The sequence below is a fragment of the Cryptomeria japonica genome, chromosome 5, assembly GCF_030272615.1.
Source record: "Cryptomeria japonica chromosome 5, Sugi_1.0, whole genome shotgun sequence".
NCBI classification, from domain to species: domain Eukaryota; kingdom Viridiplantae; phylum Streptophyta; class Pinopsida; order Cupressales; family Cupressaceae; genus Cryptomeria; species Cryptomeria japonica.
The window spans coordinates 734734314-734754510 of record NC_081409.1 but is presented as its reverse complement, the minus strand read 5'-3'; positions in this window follow the sequence as shown (position 1 = coordinate 734754510).

The following is a 20197-nucleotide window of genomic DNA, read 5'->3' as shown; positions in this document are numbered from 1 at the left end:
AATATTGAGAAATGTTCGGCAAGTCCAGAAAGGTCTGTATATTATATTTTTTAATAATCATGAATCCCGAGTTGAAATTCTTAAAAGACAACACTGGATTGTTGGGAACACCTCCTTTTGCACCCTAGCCTGGTCTTCAGAGGCTGTCAATGAGGAAGTTCTTGCGCTCTCAAGCCCTAGATGGGTTATCCTTAAGGATGTCCCTCCCTTCCTATGGTGTTTTTTTCCCCAGGTATTGGAAACATTTGGGAGAATAATTCGGGTTGATGAAACAATGTGTTTGGTCCCTAACCTTGATGCAAGAATACTTATATCCATTAACCCTGGGGTCGACATCCCTCCTCTGCTAAACCTTAACATTGGTGATGAAACATTTGTTTGCCCTATTGAAATACTTGGAGGACTAAACACCTATTTTTTGTGCAAAAAAGAAGGGCATCTTCGGAAGAATTGCCCAATCATCAACCGCAGGAAACAATAAAAAACACTAACCTAGTAGGAACATCTGAAAACCCAAGCTCTAATAAGGAGCCAATCCCTAACCCAAGCAACCTTCATTCTATTGGAAACAATAATAACCCTAAAGATGATCCCTCCATAAGCTCGGCTCCTAGCCTCATCCCTGTTGAATTAAATCCAATGATTGTTGACACCACTATCAAACTCCTCAAACCTGCTTCTGTTCCCTCCAAAATTTTTGAGGATTTGCCTTCTAATTGTTTTCAAATAGTCACATCAAGAAAGCAGAGATGAAAGAATACCCAAAAATTTGCCTTAAATCAAATTTGAGCTGGTGATCAAACTGCTAATCAGTTGACTACTAGTAGCAAATACCCCATCACTATGAATGATGACATACTAAAAGCTTCACAAACTCTGACCACCTCCCTGGTTAAAAATTTAGAGAAGCCTGATCGCGGTGCTGGTGATGCTAGAATGAGTGAAACCCTGCAAAAATGGTGCTCAGGTTTGGGACCCCCAAACAATCTGAATCCACATTATTTACAGAGGCTACCCTTGATGTTAACACCTCCAACCCCGTGACTGCATCTCTGCTAAATGAAATAGAGGACAACCATATTATTGAAGCCATTTATGCTAATAAGGAACTAGAGGACATTAAGTCTAGTTCAATGCTTCTTGGCTTTCCAAGCTTCCAAGTACCTGGGTTGAACATTGTAGAAACTGCAGATGGTAAAATTGAGCTAACTAAGCTTAGTGAGGAAGAGGATGACCTCATGAAAGGTTCCTCCATGGCTAAAAAGAAAGGTAGGCCTTTTGGCTCCAAAAATAAGAAAAAGTCTTGAGATCAAAATGGTCTCCCAAACACTCCCTCTTAATCCCCTTTTCTCATGAAATACATCTCATGGAATATTAGAGGCTTGGAGTCACCTGATAGAAAGTTTGTTATTAAGAGGTTTCTAAATTGTCAAAAACATCTAGATTTCTTGATGCTTCAAGAGCTTAAATCTGTTGAATTCTCCCTTAACACTGCGCTTGATTTTATTTGGAGAGATGCGATCAAAATATGCACCAATCATCCTAAGGGAAAGGGTGGAGTTGGTCTCCTCATTAACCCTAAGTGGGAAAATCACATTAGGGATAGGGGCATCTCCCCTTGCAACTGAGTCACTAGGGCCTCCTTGGATATCAGAGGCTCCTGTTTTGGGGTATGTTCTATATATGCACCTAATGATCATAGGGAAAGAGTGTCCCTCTAGAATTTGTTGGCAGCCCTTCCAAGTATCCCATGGGTCATGGCTGGAGACTTTAACATGATTGAAAACCATGATGATAAGGTTGTGGGTATCCCTTTCAAATGGAAGTGCCAAGAGAAACCTCACTAGGATAGATTTAAACAACACATGCAGATATTTGACCCCCTTGAGGGCAGCAAATCTGAATCCTTTGCCTTATGGTACACTTGGCGCAACCTTTAGAAAGGCCCCAACAGAATTTACTCCATATTAGATAGGTTCTATGCTAATAAAAATTTCTTCTCCTTCTCCCCTAACCACTTGGGGAACTCGATGGTTGTTCTGCCAGTAACCTTATCTAACCATTTCCCTATTATTGTTGTCATCAATACTAGGAACTCCATCCCTAACAACAATCTTCTCTTGATAAGAAGTTTATCCTTAATACCTCCTTGCTAAACGACAAGGATGCCCTAACTGCCATTAAAATGGTTAGACTCTTTAACATGCACTCTCAACATCCACAATCCCATACCCTCAGATGGAACATAAATGTCTCCTCTTGGCAAAAAATATTCCAAACTATAGGCCAGAAGTAAGCCAAGGATCTCAGGCTTGTGGAAAAAACTCTCACTAATCGGCTCCACTCCTTGGATCATGAAATACAATTACATGCTTCCTCCTCTGTCCTAGCAGAACGGGTAGCTCAGGCTAGAGACATTCTTAGGAAACATCAACAGTTTAAAATCAAGGGTGCCCTCATTAGAGCATGTAATCATTGGCTCAAATTTGGAGATAAAGGCTCTAAAGTATTCTTCAATCTCCTTAAACAAAAACAAAATAGAGAAAAAATTGACAGAATCATAGTTGAGGATACGGAACTCCTGAACATCAATGAGATCAAGATACTTTTGAAATGTTTTATAAAACCTTCTTTACCTCGAAATATAGTGAAGCCTCAAAAGAGGCTAGAAATAGGTGCAGTAACATTATCCCAAAAAGAATCTCCGAGGCTGAAGCTCTTCCTCTCAAGACCAAAATCTTTATGACAAAAATTGTTGATGCCATTAAAGCCCTCAAGGATGATAAGGCCCCAGGCCCCAATGGACTTCCTGTTGAGTTTTACAAAACCAATATTGAGTAGGTCACGAAAGACCTTTATGACATATACACCGAATGATTTGATAGTGGCACCCTTGGGGAGTCCATCAATAGGGGCATTGTTAAACTTATCCCAAAAGATGGGGACAAAGCCCTCATAAAAAAATTGGAGGCCAATTACTCTCGTCAACATTTCTTATTAAATCCTAGCCAAAACCCTATCCTCTCACCTTGAGAAGATCCTTCCCAAGTTCATCTGCTCTACCCAAACAAGATTCATTAAAGGAAGGTATATCCTGGAGAACCTTGTCACTAGCTGGGAATCTATGGAATGGGCCAAAACTTCAAATCAAGATACTGCCATGCTCCTTGTAGACTTTGAGAAGGCCTATGATAGGGTGGAACGGGACTTCATCCTCATGATGATCAAAGACTTTGGTTTCCCTAGCGAGTTCTGTAAATATGTCCAAATTCTCCTCAAAGATGCCTCTGCCCTGGTTGAAGTTAATGGATCACTTTCCCAGTCTATTCCTCTTTCTAGATCCATTAGAGAGGGCTGCCCCCTCGCCCCTACTCTATTTGTCATTGCCTCAGATGCCCTCTTTTACCTCCTAAGAGATGATATATCCTATCCCCTAAAGTTCATGGCATTAAGATGCCAGATGACTCTAAATTGCTCACCATATAATTTGCTAATGACACTGCGCTCTTCCTAGAGCTCTCTAGGCATAACATTGACTCCCTTAATCAAAAGATTATAACCTTTGGTAGAGCCTCTGGTGCTTGTATCTCCAATTACAAGTCTATCCTACTTGGGTGGAATGAGGAACCCCCGAACTGGCTTCAGCAGGTTGGATACTCATGGGGAGGACCCAATAAAATAGTTGAGTACCTCGGTATCCCTTTTTCTATCTCTCCCTCTCTCAAGGATATGTGGATTTTGGTCAAAGAAAAGATTGACAAAGAACTTAATGAATCGAACAATAGGATTCTATCCCTGGCTGGTAGGATCCAAGTTTGCCAAAAAATCCTCTCCTCCTATAGTTTGTAATACTCCTCTAGCTGGATGTTCAGTAACTACCAAGTTTATGAGATCCAAAAATCTATCAGGTGCTTCCTTTGGTTTGATGGTAAGGGTAAAAGAAAGGCCCACATGGTCAAATGGCTTTGGTGCCACATAGATAAGAAACTTGGTGGGCTAGGAATTAAGGATCTCAAAACGCAAGGAGTTTCCCTGGCTGCCAAGTGGATATTTCATGTCCTGGAAGGACAAGAACCCTAGAAGATCCTTGTCAGAAATAACATACAAAATGGCGTCCTCAAGTCTACCAAGTCTTGGAAAGCCCTCCCCTTTAGTGATCTGATAGCAAGCAGATTCTCTATGTCTATTCAAGGCACTTGGGTGTTTAAATCCATCTGGAAAGCCTGGGGGCATGTGTGTAAACTTATTACCAACTCTAATATTGACTATAATAATACTCTGCATGGGGAAAGGTCAATATGGTGGAATCTCTACCATATCTCTAAACCCCATGATTTAACCCAAGGCTACTTTGCTAGGAATTGGTATAATAAAGGCATTAAATACCTCATGGATATCTTGGAACATGATAATCTCATCAGTTGGGAGGATCTTAGCAATAAGTTTGGCCTCCCTGCCTCACATAACAGAACCTACAATATGATTAAAAATGCTTGTGCTTGTCTAGATCTTCCTAAGAACACTGATGTAGATGCTCACAGATACCTCTCGTTTCGATGGAAGGATGGCTCCCTCCTCTCCAAGGTCAAAGCCAAGTCTATCTACAAATTGCTCACTCATGATACCATGGTGATCAATCATATTTACTCCCTCTAGTATGTTGACCTTAATACATTTGCTTGGCAGAAAACATTAGAGAAACTATGGAAGTACCCCATCCCCCCTAAAATCAAATGCGTTAGGTGGCAACTAATGTTGGATAGACTGCTTATTAGGAATAACATTGGTTCCTTCGACCTATGCTCTGTATGTAGGAAGCCTGAGACTATGCGGCACATCTTTTTTGACTGCATTTTTGCCAGAGAGGTCTGGTTGATGTTTGGAATTTCCATTACTAAACATGTTTGTACTCTTGATATTATTGCTGGATTCATTCATGGCCTCAAGAAGGATGCTAACCTGTTTTGTCAAATTCTCTCTTCTTTCATACTTTGGTTTATTTGGAAGCTTAGAAATGAGAAAAAATTCCAAGGTACTAATAGGACTCTTACTGGGTTTTTTGAGAAACTCACACGTTATAAAATTGATGTCCAGGTATATTTTTTGATGAATGTTGAGAGGGAGAAGGTTTTGCATTTCCTCAGGGATGGTTAGACAACCATGTTCATATATGAGATGAAGGATGGTTTTGAATGGGCTAGAATTGCGGAGAACCAGATTGCATTCATTGAGGCTCTAAAGAAACTGATCAAGGAACTCAGGGACAACAGAGGTCGCTACTTTGATAAGCTCAAAATGTTTACCCAGGTCCTGGAGCGGAAGAAGGTGGTGTGGATGGAAGGGCCACAAGGATGCACAACATGGATGGAAAACCAGGATGAGATTCTGCAATAGGTGTCCATTAGCCTCTAGTTGATGTATATGGTTCACTATATATACTCTCTCTCATAAGTCTTTTTTTGTAGGAGGTTGTCTTTGTTCAGTCAGATAATCCCACTAGTTAATGGCTAAGGCTTTGCCTCCCATCCTTGTTTTTGTATAAACTCTCCTTATTTTGGTCTCTTGATATATATATATATATATATATATATATATATATATATATATATATATATATATATATATATATCAAGAGACCAAAATAAGGAGAGTCTTTGTTCAGTCAAATAATCCCACTAGTTAATGGCTAAGGCTTTGCCTCCCATCCTTGTTTTTGTATAAACTCTCCTTATTTTGGTCTCTTGATATATATATATATATATATATATATATATATATAAGGTTTTATAATGAATAATTCATAAGGTATTATGCTTACTAAAATATTGTAAATGGAATCATAACTTAAGTAGATTAGATTTTGAGAGAACCTTCCCATTCAATTTAATGGATAGAGTTTGAATTTCTTTTACTCTATGACCATTGCTAACATACAAATAGTACAAAGTAGACCATTGATATGGATAATGTTTCAAAAAGTTTCAATATCATCTCGTTGTAAAAATTATTCATTTAATCATTCAATTTCTAGAGAAATAAGTTTATGTGAATCAATTGAATAAAAAAATTGAACTCAAAAATATGTAATTGAATTGTAATAATACATTAATTTTATTAAAATCAAAGTGAAAGTTTCACTTAAAAAAATTATAATTAAAATTAATTGGTATAAAATAATGAGATACAATCACATCAATTACCTATTTTATTTTATTAATTAAAATATAAATTATAAATAAAATTTAAAAACATTGACAAATCAACTAATAACAATTCATACACAATTTCTTCAAAATTCTAGTTAATTTTAAAATATTTATTTAAATAGATTTAATCATCTTATCTTATATATCCAATATATTTAATGAAGGAGAGATCTATTTCAAAAACTATCCAATATATTTAATGAAGGATAGATCTATTTCAAAAACTATTTAGAGATTTCACTTTTGAAACCTAAATGAGGTACCTATCTTCTTATTCAACTATATTATTGTGGAAATTCTTTGGATAAGCATGGCACGTTTTACAACTTTTATGATTCTTATCTTGTTCGCTTATAATATTTTTAAACAAAAATTAGTCACTTATATGTAGGGCTTACGTCCTAATTTTTAAGACTAACTTTAAGAGTTGTATTAAGATTATTAATTTTGGGAATATAAATGCAGCATCATTATTTTGTTTAAGCGAATTGTAGACAAATATGATGTAAGTTTTTATGTAGATTTAATCTGGTTTACTTGATAATATATTTATGGCTTACAGAAATAATGGGGAACACTAGAAAAGCATCTTGTAGCTTGGTTTGCGTTTAACATTAGATAAGATATCATGGGTGGAAGCAAGTATAAGTCTTATTCTGCTTGTTATCACAAAGTTGTTCACAGTAAAAATATAAGCGGATGCTAAAGAAGAGTTGATTAAAATTTCAGACATCTTTAAGGCCAATATAACCAAGAAAAGGAATCCCAATGTAGTATTTGCTTCCTTAAAATGGGTCTCATAGGAGACTCACAACATGAACATTAAAATGCATTACACAGTAGCGTCTAGATACATGATATTATGTCTGACTGAACATCTGAAGTGTTAGAATCGTGTGCTTTGTTTCAGGTATTTTTTTAGTAGTAAAAATTATGCAATTAGAATTATTAGTGTTTGAAATGTTATTGTTCATATTTAAGTCTTATATGGGGAACGGAGAAGACTAGAAAAGTAGCTTGTAGGCTGGTAAGGTTTAAGATTAGAGAAGATTTAATGGTTGGAATTTGGAAACAAGTCTAAGTCTGACTGTAAAGAGTAGATGGATCAATTATCATAAAGTTGTTGATATTAAATAAGTAAGTAGACTGTAAAGAGTAGATGGTTAAAATTTCAGATAGCTTTAAGGCCAATACATCCAAGAAAAGGAATCCAAATGTAGTAGTTGTTACCTGAAGATGGGTCTCAAAGGACACTTGAAACATCAACATTAAAAGCATTACACAATGTTGTCCACATAGAAGATAGTATGTCTGACTGCGAAAATCTGAAGTCTTGGATAATGTGCTTTGTTTTTATTGTAAATTTTAGTAGTAAAAAATATACAATTAGTATTATTAGTATCTGAGATAATAGTTATTATATTTAGGGCAAGTAGGATTTGCAAGAAGAATGTCAACATTAGAAAATCAGCTTGTAGCATGGGTTGAGCTTAAGATTAGAGAAGATTTATAGAATTATAATAATTGATGGTCATTGTCTTTGTGCCGACTGTCAAATGGAAACAACTCTTCTTTTTAAGGAATTTTTGTTTATACAACTCATTAAACTTCCTCTGTGGTGTGCGTGAACCAAACCTAAGTGTCTATAATTTGTTAGATTAGTGTAAGAAGCAGAATTTTCTGTGTCATGTACAAAATTCTTTAAGGTCAAGCTTGTAATTATAATATATGGTTAAGAAAATTGTAATGAGGGAAACTATTGGCAGTTAAAAGAGTGTTAGAAAGCCTATAGACAGATTCTAGAAAATTAATATTTTAGACCGGTTTACATTTACACTATTTACGTATGTTTTCAAAATCTTGATTTCCTCTTGATTTAATGGATATCCAGGTGCTGTTTCAAAACTTTATTTTTAAAGCCATTTTAATAAGCTCACTCTTTTCCTATTCTGTTATATTTTGCATGTTGTAGACTTCTTCTTATTAACTTTCCCTCCCATTTTTATTGTCTTTTTCAAGTAGTGGTTATTTTATTGGAGTAGGGTATAATTTTTGCATCCACTCATTTATGGAATAGCTCTCTGATTGGCATGCAAAGAGAATGTCGAATCCCAAGACATGAAATATGCCTCCCAAAGATCGGTGACAGTAGTTTAAATACAAAAGGCCGATATGCATCTCATATTCCTGAGATTATGTTAAATAGTTCATGTTTCATTATTCTGTATGCTTGGTGTAGGCAAGGAAGATGGTGGTGTAAGTTCTGGATTCAGGCTTCGTGCCTACCAAGTGTATTCAGTTTAAAAAGTTAAAAACTTTTCCAAAAGATTCATTTTGGGATTTGAACTTTAATCACAAGAATATCCACACTGGAATTTAACCATCACACCATGTTACTATTGATATTACTAATCTTTTAATTAAATATAAATTTATTAATATTAAAAATAATTATTTAATGTTTAAAAAGAATACAAAATTTATTGGCTTCATCTTTAATCATACCTAGTACAACAGGATACTAATAATAGACTATGATTTACACTGAGAATGATTACAAAGTCAAATTTTAAGCGTTTGTTGAGGCTTCTTTTCGGAGTTCATCATGTTTGTAAATTTTGTTTTTCTCTAGAATTTAAAAAGCCTTAATGGTCAATATAAAACTTATTCATCTTATACACTTTCAAAACATTTGTAGCCAACACTACAACTTAACTACATATCATACTAGTATTGATATTGCTAATCTTTCGATTTAAATATAAATTTGTTAATAAATAGAAACAATCATCTTATATTTCAAAAACGTACAAAATTTATTCGCTTTATCTTTAATCATAGACTTATTGCAGCAGGATACTAATAATAGAGAAAAGATTTACACTGAGAAAGATTACAAAGACAAATATTAAATTACTAGTAATAGAGAAATGATTACACCGAGAATGATTACAAAGAAAAATATAAGTGTTTGTTTGGAGTTCATCATATCTGTGAACTTTATTTTACTCCAGATTTAAAAAGTCTTAATGGTCATATAAAATTTATTCATCTTGTACAATTTCAAACACTTGTTGTAAATACTGCTGAAGCCTAACTAATGATAGAAACATTTGATTATCAAATAATTCAAGAAATGCATGCTACTTCTGGAACAGATTCAGATGAGGAATATAAAAAAGATAATGAAGTTGCTACCTTTTGGATGAATGCTTGACACCTTATACAGATACAGGTTTGCTGCATTGGTACATGGGTGAGTATGAAACATTGAAACCTTCCTACTTATTGAATTTCTGGAGTTGACTAAGAAATAGGAAAATAAGAAAAATTGGCAACTACAAAACAATGAGTCTAATTGGCAATTGTCAAAAAAAACCAAATTTCAGAACTGATTTGAAAATATCAACTTGTTCTTCTATTAATGTTGTTGAGAGATTACATCTGTAATACTGAATTAAAAATTGGCAATATTTATCTTACATCTTGAATGTTTCTTCCTATTGGGATTAAGTTGTCTCTATCTTAATGTCTAAACATGTTGAATACTTTAATTATTTGTTACATATAATGCTATATTCAAGTTTTCAATTTTCTGATGCTAAATCATCTTTGTTGGACTCTTTGGTGAGGTGGCATACTACTTCGAAGGTGAGTGCATAACATGGATTCTTACTTTCTAGGAGGTTGACTTTCATTTTTGGCATTCCTATTTGTAGGGGATTAGTGCCATTAGATGCTATGCTTTTCATTTCACTTTATATTTTTTATGGGCAAAGCACGAGTGCACATATATTTATATTAAAGTATGAATATAAGAAATACAATGTATGAAGAAAAGAAAAAGGAGCTGTCATAGAGGGGAATTCTCAATCTATAGAGTTTTAACCAAACATATACCTAATAAATCACTTCTTGGACATTCAACAAAAACTTCTACACAAGCCAAAAAAAAATGCAATGAAGCAACTTCAAAGAGCATAGCTCGACTTGAGAGACTGCTGATATAGACTATATTGTAGATCACCATGACTAAGGGACTATATGAAAAATTCAAGAATTAACAACCCCAATCCAAAAAACTAATGTGGGCTACTCATGAACTAAGAGCCCTTGAACAAGAATAGAGGTTGTTTATATAAAAACGAAAAACAATAGGAGCCCTGCAACATAAGATATGCAAAAGAAAGGATAAAACAGCAATGACTTATCAACTAATTATACTGAAAGCACCAACGTAGTAAATTGGGTTGTTTTCATTCGTCATCTCCATCTCTACATTCTCATCTTGAGAAGCTTTGACACCAAATCTATAGCCCACATAATAGCTTGTTGGAATCTTTCTCACAAACTCCACATAGGGGAATTTATCAACCTTCTAATGGTGTGATTGATGAAAGATCAAGTGGTGGAGATAGAAGAGCAAGTTTCAAAATTGAGTTGTCTCTTAAGGGGAAATGATCTCTACAAAAAGCCTAGCTCATTCTCACAAATCATACAATTATTATCTTCTAGCCCTACTTTCATGGTATTATATATGCTATTATACTGGGGCTTCTTCTTTAGATATTTCTTGGGGAAGACCCCTCCTACCCATCCCTTACCATCAAACATGTTATATTTTTTTATAGTCCTTTCTAGATCATCATCAAAACTCAAATCTTGTTAGACATATTAGGCACACAGATATAGTAGATACCCAAAATTTTGAAGCAAATTGAAAGTATTGGAAACGAATATAGAAACAACTGAGAAAGGTAAAGATTGTAAGGGGTTCTTAGGTGGACCACCTTCTCCTCGATGACTGCTATTATCACCCTCTGAATCTTGGCATTAACCCACTTGAAGATGCATTTGAGATGTTCTATGGTGTGAGTCCCAAAAGTAGGGAACTTCCAGTTAGTGGCTTATACTCCCTAATTATATTTAGCTAGACACAAAGAGAACAACACAATAAAAATGAATAGTCAAAACAAAATGAGACCCTTTCCACTTAAATGCATTGACTCAAATCCCTTGCACATTTTTCAAGTAGCCTAGAATAGAAATCCATTCGCATGAAGGAAGGATTTGAAGAGATATAAAAAATGATCAAGAGAGCACAATATTGTCCTTGCTAATTCGTAAGCCTAGTCATTCACACCGTTATTTATGATTACCATTACCTTACATGTGTAAGGTAGAATAAACCTATCCACCATGAGAAACACTTGGCATATGATTTGACATTAATATGCATAGTTTTAATCAATGGTACATTGTGGAGTGCACCCATTTATGGTCTTTCTTTCATCCTTCCTATGTCACCTAGGAAATACCTTACAAAACAAAACAAAAACATGTTAGGGAGATTCGAATGTGGATTTTAGATAGAGTGATTGGTCCCAAGTCATCATCCACATAGATATACATATTATTAAGAAAAAGCTTCACCTTATTTAACCAACATCTTTTATTAGCTAGAGCATTTGCTAAGCCATTTATCTCTATGTGACAATGTTTAATACTAAAGATAGGGAGTCTCTTTAGTAATTCCCAAGCCTCTTTGAGAACATAGCTAATCTTTCAAATTGAAGCCTCCATTTTATTAAATTTAGAGATTATATTCATGAAGTCCACCTTCATTATCAAGTTGTTAGTACCTATCTTACGTGCTATGCATAAAAAATATACTAATGTTGTGGCTTTTAACACATTATTGGTCACTTGTAGAATACAAACATTCCCTGCTTGCAAGATGATACCCCTATAGTCTCGAATGACATAGCCCATTTTTTATTAAGATAAGTGGGGAAGGGCCCCAATTTTTTATATATTAGAAATAGAAACCATCAAAACAAACTTGGACTACAAGCCAATAACCACCAAAGAAACCAAGGAAAGAAATGTTTTGAAAGGGCCTAAAACCTTTTACAACAAAATGTTAAGAACTGAAAGAGAATAGGATCAACCCAAAGAAGAGATAAAAAATAACACGAAAAAAAACCATAGCAACTAGTTAACCCATTAGGGAGGCTTGAGAAAAGGCCCCAAAACAACCTATTTTCTAACTATCAAGAGAAAAATTCCCTAGCTTGAATTTATTGAGATGAAGGGAGAATTTAATGGAATGTTTTCTCTTTTAGCTTGGAATTCATCTTTAGGCACTCTAAAGAATAGTTTTGAATATTTTCATTTTCAAACCTCATACTATTCATCTATTCGTCAATAATAAGGGGAGAAGGCTCAACCTTCTTCCTCAAGCACCATTTTTTGTGAGTATCAAAATCCAATGAACCCTCTAATGCTTCTTTAGGACAAAAATAATTCATCTTGTTATCCATTATTTTTTTCTAAGCTCCTTGGAGAGGACTTCTCACAATGTTTATTTTTCCTAAAAAATTCATGGTTATTCTTCACCATCATAGAAGTTGACATAGAATGACCTACTTTTCCACATAAGTTGTAGAAAACTAGAGACACTTCAATTTTAATGTACTGCACTCATTTCCCATACTTATAATATATTTTGTCTTGAGTGTGGAGCACTTTTATTCTTTGTATAAGCACATAAAATCTAGTATAGAGTAGACATATCATGGAATTATCAATGGGATCAATAGCACAAAATTACCCAAAAGAGTTTATAGTAGACATAAGAGTCCCATGGATCTAAAATTCTAAGGGTAACCTTGACAATCAAACCCAAAAGGGATCTTAAAGTCATTTAGAAAGTTAAAACCAGGAGACCTCTTAGAGAGACAAAGGCCATTTAATCTTGGCAACTATAGACCATCACAAAGAATCCTTGTACTTTCCTTGAAGATTGAAAAGGGAAAAAGTAAATGATTATTTGACATTGTTATTATTTGAGTTTCTCATTTTAATTTCTAAACTTTAGAGACCCATCTTTTGATAGTGTTAATGTGATGGAGAGTGCCACAAAATCTCTCAATGTGTGATCCCTCCAGCCAATCTATAGATAGAAGAGTGTCAAGAATATCTATGCTAACCTCTTGTCCACTGAGAGTACAAAGAGGAGGATAGATGAAAGGCAATGAAGGGCCATCAATAACTTAATTCTCAACTATCATCACAATATCTAGAGAAGTTATAACACTAGAAAAATCAATACCAATATGTAAATAAGAAGCAATTAGATATTATTTGGCCTTCAACTATTAAGGGAATTCACTATTTAAACTTATTGAAGCCTTAGTGGCATTCTCAATGGGGTAATTAGAGAAATAACCCTCTACTTTAGAAGACCCAATACCAACTATATTCAAGATAGCTAGAGGGGCCAACTCATTAGCATTAGGGGACAGGGGATAACCCTTCCTATAGTCATACTTGGAGGCTAAAACACCATCATATCTTTAATCACTATTTAGTTTATCTTTGGCTAGTAAAGCCACACTTTTCCTAGCAACCAAAAACCCATTTTGACTCTTAGGAGGTAAAAGAAAACCCCTACTTAGGTCAAAAATAGTGGGGGTAAACATAGAGGTCAACCAATTAGACATGAAGAAATAAAGAGTTATCCCTGTTAAAGCCTAATACACACCAAAAGATCCACTTCTTATATTCTAGGCATTTTTGGATCAAAACCAAACAATCAAAACATCATTCACAACCTCTAAGTGAGCAACAAGGTGAGTACCCAACAAAATGTCAAGAAAAAGCTTGTCCTCCTCTTGTTCCACCTCCATGAAATATCCATCTCCATATTCTTCCCCTTAGTAGCCTTCAAAAATAATAGATCCGAGATTCGCTCCATGGTTATGTTTTTTTGTTCCCTAGGTATTTCCAATGCTGTCATCTCCATCAAAAAAGGTAGATCATAGTTTATAAGAAGTTATCCTAGGACTATGATAAATTTACTTTATGACTATGAAAATTATTAGACCAATGGAAGAGTCACAAGGAGTTATTATTTAGCAATTGATAGTTATGGTTGATTTATTTCTTGAAAAGTGGTGTGAGGTAAGGAAGGTGCATATTGTTGGTCAAATAAATTTTTATGTTGTATTTGAATTGAATTTTCCAAGACTGTTATGGATGAGATAGGTGTTACTTCTTTGAAACATGCTACATGTAACATGTCATAAGATTACTGTAATGTCTCTCTTTATACATGCCATAGTTTTTGCCCTTAAATCACAAATCTAAGTTGAGATCCATAATAATAATCATTCCACATCAAATCATAGTTGTAATACTAATATATGTATGCTTGAATTTGATTATATAACGTCTACCCCCATTCGATCTCTTATTGCTCATAAAGTTTCAAATTAACTTGTGATGAAGTTTGAGATCTCATAATCTTCACACATTTCTTCTCATAAATAATCCTCAAATATGCTCTATGATTTGTTTATTACACCTTGAGTACATATGATATTCAATAGAATGCTTAGAATTTTCTCTATTAATCTATTTATATGTTGGATATAATAGGCCAACTCTAATTTGTAAAATCCTTCTACTATTAGTTGTTCTGATCATATCTAGTTTTCTTTAAACTATTACTTCTTGAGCTACCCAACAAAACATTGTCAAATGTTGGATTAGCGAGAAGAGAGTTTAAAGTACAAGAGCTCATTGACTACAGTAGATATTAATTACAATAACATAAATTTATTGACTATGACTAGAATAATATTATTATTTTTTGGAGGAACTAGTATTTAACTCTATTATGTAGGTGAAATGGGAAAGAGATGGGATGGATAGAGACTACTATATCGGGGGTGAATCATTTGATTGATTTAGTAGAGACTCATCTTATCAAATATGATTTGACATACATGATTTGGTGGAGATCCGCCCTATAACACAAGTGTGTCAGATCCTCACCCAAGAATTTAATAGGTAAGAATTAAAAAAAAATTTAAAAAAAAAATTAAAATAATTTTTGAAACTTGAAGGGAGGATGGGAGATATAACATGCATTAAAGAGAACAGGGCACCTCTTTGCATATTGTGACACATAAAAAAAGGTAAGGTGTCTCAATCATCATGTCAAAGAATCTGGTATGGAAAATAATGGCATTGAGAGACAATAGGCAAGCCCATAACCATTCCCTATCAACACACATAGAGATTTCTAGGAGAAAACATGATGAGGTGAAATAAGGCTTTGATGATTAGTCATGGTAGAAGTTCATGTGGAAAGGGATAGATGGAGATAGGGCATGGGAAGGGAATGAATTTCCTCAATGAAATGTGATCTCATAATTAGAAATGATGGTAGGTTTATGCATAATATGATGATTACTAGAAGAGATTTCTAAATATGAAAGAAATGGCTCAAAAAAATGTATTGATTGGTTTCAATAAAGGGATAAAAATATTACTTTTCCCATAGTTATTGAAGTCCTTGAATTTTGTCGTTGTATTTCTAACTAAGTTTGTACAATACCCAATAAATTCTCAAATGTTATTCACGGTCACCTCTTGATTATCCTTCATTTTTATAACCTCCACTTTGATTTAATAATTCCTTTTTTCACCTACATTTCTTTTAATACTCAAAATTACCTACTCAATTATTCTCCAAATTCTAAAATTTTTCATCCATTTTCTTTGTCTACTCCCACACACATTCATGGAGGGATCCCCCTACCCAATTTTTTGAGAAGTAGTTTCTTTAGAGTCTAACTTTTGATCTTTTCCTTGTGCAATTTGGTCATCTTCCACATTAAGAGTTCCATATGGAGATTGATTGCATTACAAATCTTCTTTGATTCCTCTTAAAGTTTTAGGGATATGATACATTGGGCTTGGGTGGACTTAATATAGGCTCCTCTTCCTTCTTTGAAGAAACACTTAGTGAAAATGGGAAAGGGAATATAATAGAAAAGTAGGGAAAGGGGAATCAGACTACGAGGTAAGAGGTACTTCAAAAGGTTTACAAGGAATCAAAGCCAAGATCAATGTACAAGATAATAGAGTAAAGTGACTGAATAGGAAAACAAACTTAATTGTCTTTAGAGGTCACAAGAGAAGTGTAAACTAGTATATTATAGCTATGTGGAGAATTAGAGGCCTAGAGGGAAAGATTAATGGCAGTATTAGAGGTGGGGGTAAAAGTGGCCAACGAAGAGGTAGTAAGTCAGATGGGTAATTTATGGCTTACATGTTGCACCAAAATGGAAGGTTAAATAACTTTGGGCTTGGTGTCAAAGAGTAGAAAGAGAGACAAATTATATAAGAATATTCAAAGGATCAAACCTTCATGAAGGTGGGTTTATCTAAGCCAACAACTTTTGTAATGGACTCACCTAGGGATGTATAAATTTAAAAATTAAATTTTATTTTAATGTGATGCCTAAAATATTAAACATAGGGAACAAGAAGACATAAAATCTTTTATAGAAACTTTCTAAAGTTACATATCTCATGAAGACTTCAACAACCCAACCCAAATGTCAAGGATATCCTCTCAATTAAATCCATTTTGGATCCTATTGAACTTCTCCTCTTCTTGCAAAAAAATTCCTAATGGACTCTTTGTAGTCACTTTTCAATATTTCACCATTTGCATGCCTTCATTGGAAATATATGTAGTAGTGGCTATATTATTTGTTGAGACCTAGAAGGAGATGCTTTTGATAAAAACCACAACATTATTCCATGATTTTTCAAATTCCATAGAGAGTGATTGGTCAAAACCCTACATAAAAATGATGTATAGAGTAAGATTTGCCTCCTTCTACACATCTAAAGCTCTCCCCCACTCTTAATTTTTTTATGATCTTTGGGTGCAATTTGAACTGGATCACCACTCATGGCACACAAAAGGATATCTCAAAGATGGCCAATGAAAATCAAAGTCGAACATAGGAAAAGAGAGAACAAGTTTGGTGTATTTAGGGAGAAAAAATAAATGGGGTTGGATGGTATCCAAATATTAGTACTTGTAGGCTATCTTAAAGACAATGGCAAGTCAGTTTGAAAATAAATGTGAATGTAGATGTAATCTTTGGCCAATGTAAGCTCACAAAGAACGCCCTTCTTTCCATATGATGCAATAATTAATCTACACTAATAGATTAGCAAGGAGGTCTACAAGCTAGTTGTCGTCCCTCACTATGTGCATAGTCATGCATTTTGAAACGAAATGATGTGTGCACAGTTATGTATTTTCTAATTAGCCTTTACCCTATGTCTTAGGAGATAAAAATAATAAGAAATATTTGGCAAATTCTATATAATAGTTGAGAAATATAATATAATTGAGAATAATAATTTCAAATGTATATATTTCAATGTTAATTAAGAATTTAAATTTAATTTTTTAATTGGTTGCTAAATATGCGAAGTGAAGAGCTACTATATAGGGTTGACAACTCTTAAAGGGCACACAAACCCATAAAAAAGGGGGTTGCACCTTTAATTTAGATATGAAAGAATTTTATTTTTTTGAATTTTGAATTATTTTTAAAATACAAATATTTTAATTGTTAATTCTATTTTATCTAGGGTCTATACAATATTCCTTATACCTCTTTTCCTCATGTCATTTGAATGATAGATAATTATTATGAAGTTTATCATACCATATAAATCTTAAAATACTGAAGTATACAAATATCAAATTATCTCCCTAAATATAAATTATAATTTTAAAAATAATTAAAATTATCTCTCGTACAATTTCTTCATTATTAAAGTATTTGAAAAGAATTGAATATAATACTTCCACTTTAATTTTTTAATATTATATTTTTCCATTCAAACTATAAGTATAATATCATATTCAATTTATTAAGTTGAACAATCGCAACAAAAGTATTGGCTAAGATTTTAATTTTATAGTAAATTTGATGACGTGCATATAAATACTTAAAGAGTTGAGGTAATAGTTACGCTTTCACCAAATGATGATCTATATAGACAAAATTTGATGTTCATTGCATATGATGAATCTTCCAATGGAAAATATGGGATTGTATTGGAAGTTGTAACCCCATCATGAAAACCCTAACACAAATTAATTAAAATTACAATTTTTAATATTTTTTTCTCTAGCCAAATATATAAGTTGTAAAGTATTATATTGGTGAGTATTAATGTGCACCTACTAAAAATGACATGGAAAACATTTCAAATCCAAAGATGTGCATTTTTTATTAATTAGACTAAATAGTTGTAAAGTAAAATAAAATAAATCTTAACCCTCAAACTAAATTAGTTATATAATGATTAATATTAAATTACATTTACATTAAAGTAATTTTTAGAGTAATCTTTTATTAGATAATAATTATTTATCTAGTTATTAGTCTATTATACTCTATGCTTAAGCTAAACTTAGGAATCTTATAGTTATTTAGGGTTTTCACCTTTAGGGTTTTGAGTATCCTTTTATAGGGATTCGCTCTTTCTATTTTTATAACAACTATAATTATTGAATTGTATTCTTGTTGCACAATCAATATGACTCCTCTTTTTTGGATCTCTAAATTCTGGCCTCCATAGATTTTTTGCTTCTCTGCTTTTGTGACAGGTTTGCATGCAGGTGATCTTTGGGAGCTATAGAGTTGATTTTTCCTCAACTCCAATATGGTATCAGAGCTTTAGATCTGCATGACCTTGTTCTCTTCATGAGAGATTTTGGGCCTTGTTCTTCATATTTGTGTATTCGAGGGTTTGTACAGTTGCTTTTTTCCATTTTTGGGGGTAGCTAATTCATTGGTACATTTTGCTGCCAAAAGGACCTCACGGTTGGATTCATAAGGCCGATTCCATTAATTTTGATAGATAATTTGCCTATTTTTGGTGATAGGGGCATGATTTTTTATTGGCACATTTTTCAAGGCACGAAAATCCATATGGTTGTACCTACAAATGCGTCCAAAAAAAAAAAAAAATTAACCCTTTTTATGCCCCTTAAGAGGCATTTTTTTCTTTGGGTGTAAATTGGTCATATGGAGGAGCTTTCGTCAGAAAGATCTTTCCGAGCTCTATCCAGATCTGGAGGTTTGAACTTTTGATTTTTCTTTTTTGATGGCATTTTTTTCTGTCAAAGGTAGAGGTTCCTTTTTCAACTCTGAGAGACAACTTGAGCATTTGAACTCCATTTTTTGAAAACTTTATATTGTTAGAAATTTTGTTCTGTGCACTTTCCAGTCATATGAGTTTTATTTCTAGATTTTGCTCCAAGTATATTTTATTTAGTTTTTTGCTTTTCAGCACTCTAGTGAATAACTTGGATGTTTTAGGTACTGGGATCTCTTTCTTTGAGTAGGGTTCTCATCTTTGGCTATTCTTTCTATTTCTAGTCTTTTGTCTCTTTTGATCATTGTAGCATTTTATTTATGCAAACATAGATAGATAAAGTGTAATCATGCATTGTATACTTGGGATCTTGAACATCTTGTGCCTTATTATACATGCACTACTTATAAAGTGCCATGGGGGGTTGATGTTTGCCTTTGTTTTACATCTACCTTTGTCACGTGAGTGTTCCTTCCATGACATTAGCTTCATGATGTGTGTCAAGTGAGTGTTCCTTCCATGACACTATGTACTTTATATGCACCTTCGCTATTCTTGGTTCTTTGCAAAGCAGTTCTTGTTGGTATTTCTTTACATTGTTCCTATCCCTCTCCCTTTTCAGCATTATGGGGAGGTTTTTCCTATTGGTTCTAATGCTTCCTTTGTTTGATTGATTAGCTCTTCAAGCTTTGGTGTTTTATGCCATCTCTATCTTCGAGTTTAGTTCTTTGCCTTTGTTTGTCATCTAATTTGAGTAGTGTCATTTGAGGACACACCCATGCAGATTACAGTCTTCTCTACCTAGTCATGTTCTATTTCAAAAGAGGTTCTTCATATCAGCAATTACTCTTTGACAGTGTTTGTAGCTATTTCATGCTTCAGTGGTGTTCTTCATTCTCTTATTTTTGTTCCTATCTCTGGAACACTCTTGTTTGGAGGCTTCTTAGTCCTTCACTTGAGCTTTCATCTCTTCTTGGAGAGGAGTTTTGTTTCCACAGGGTTTT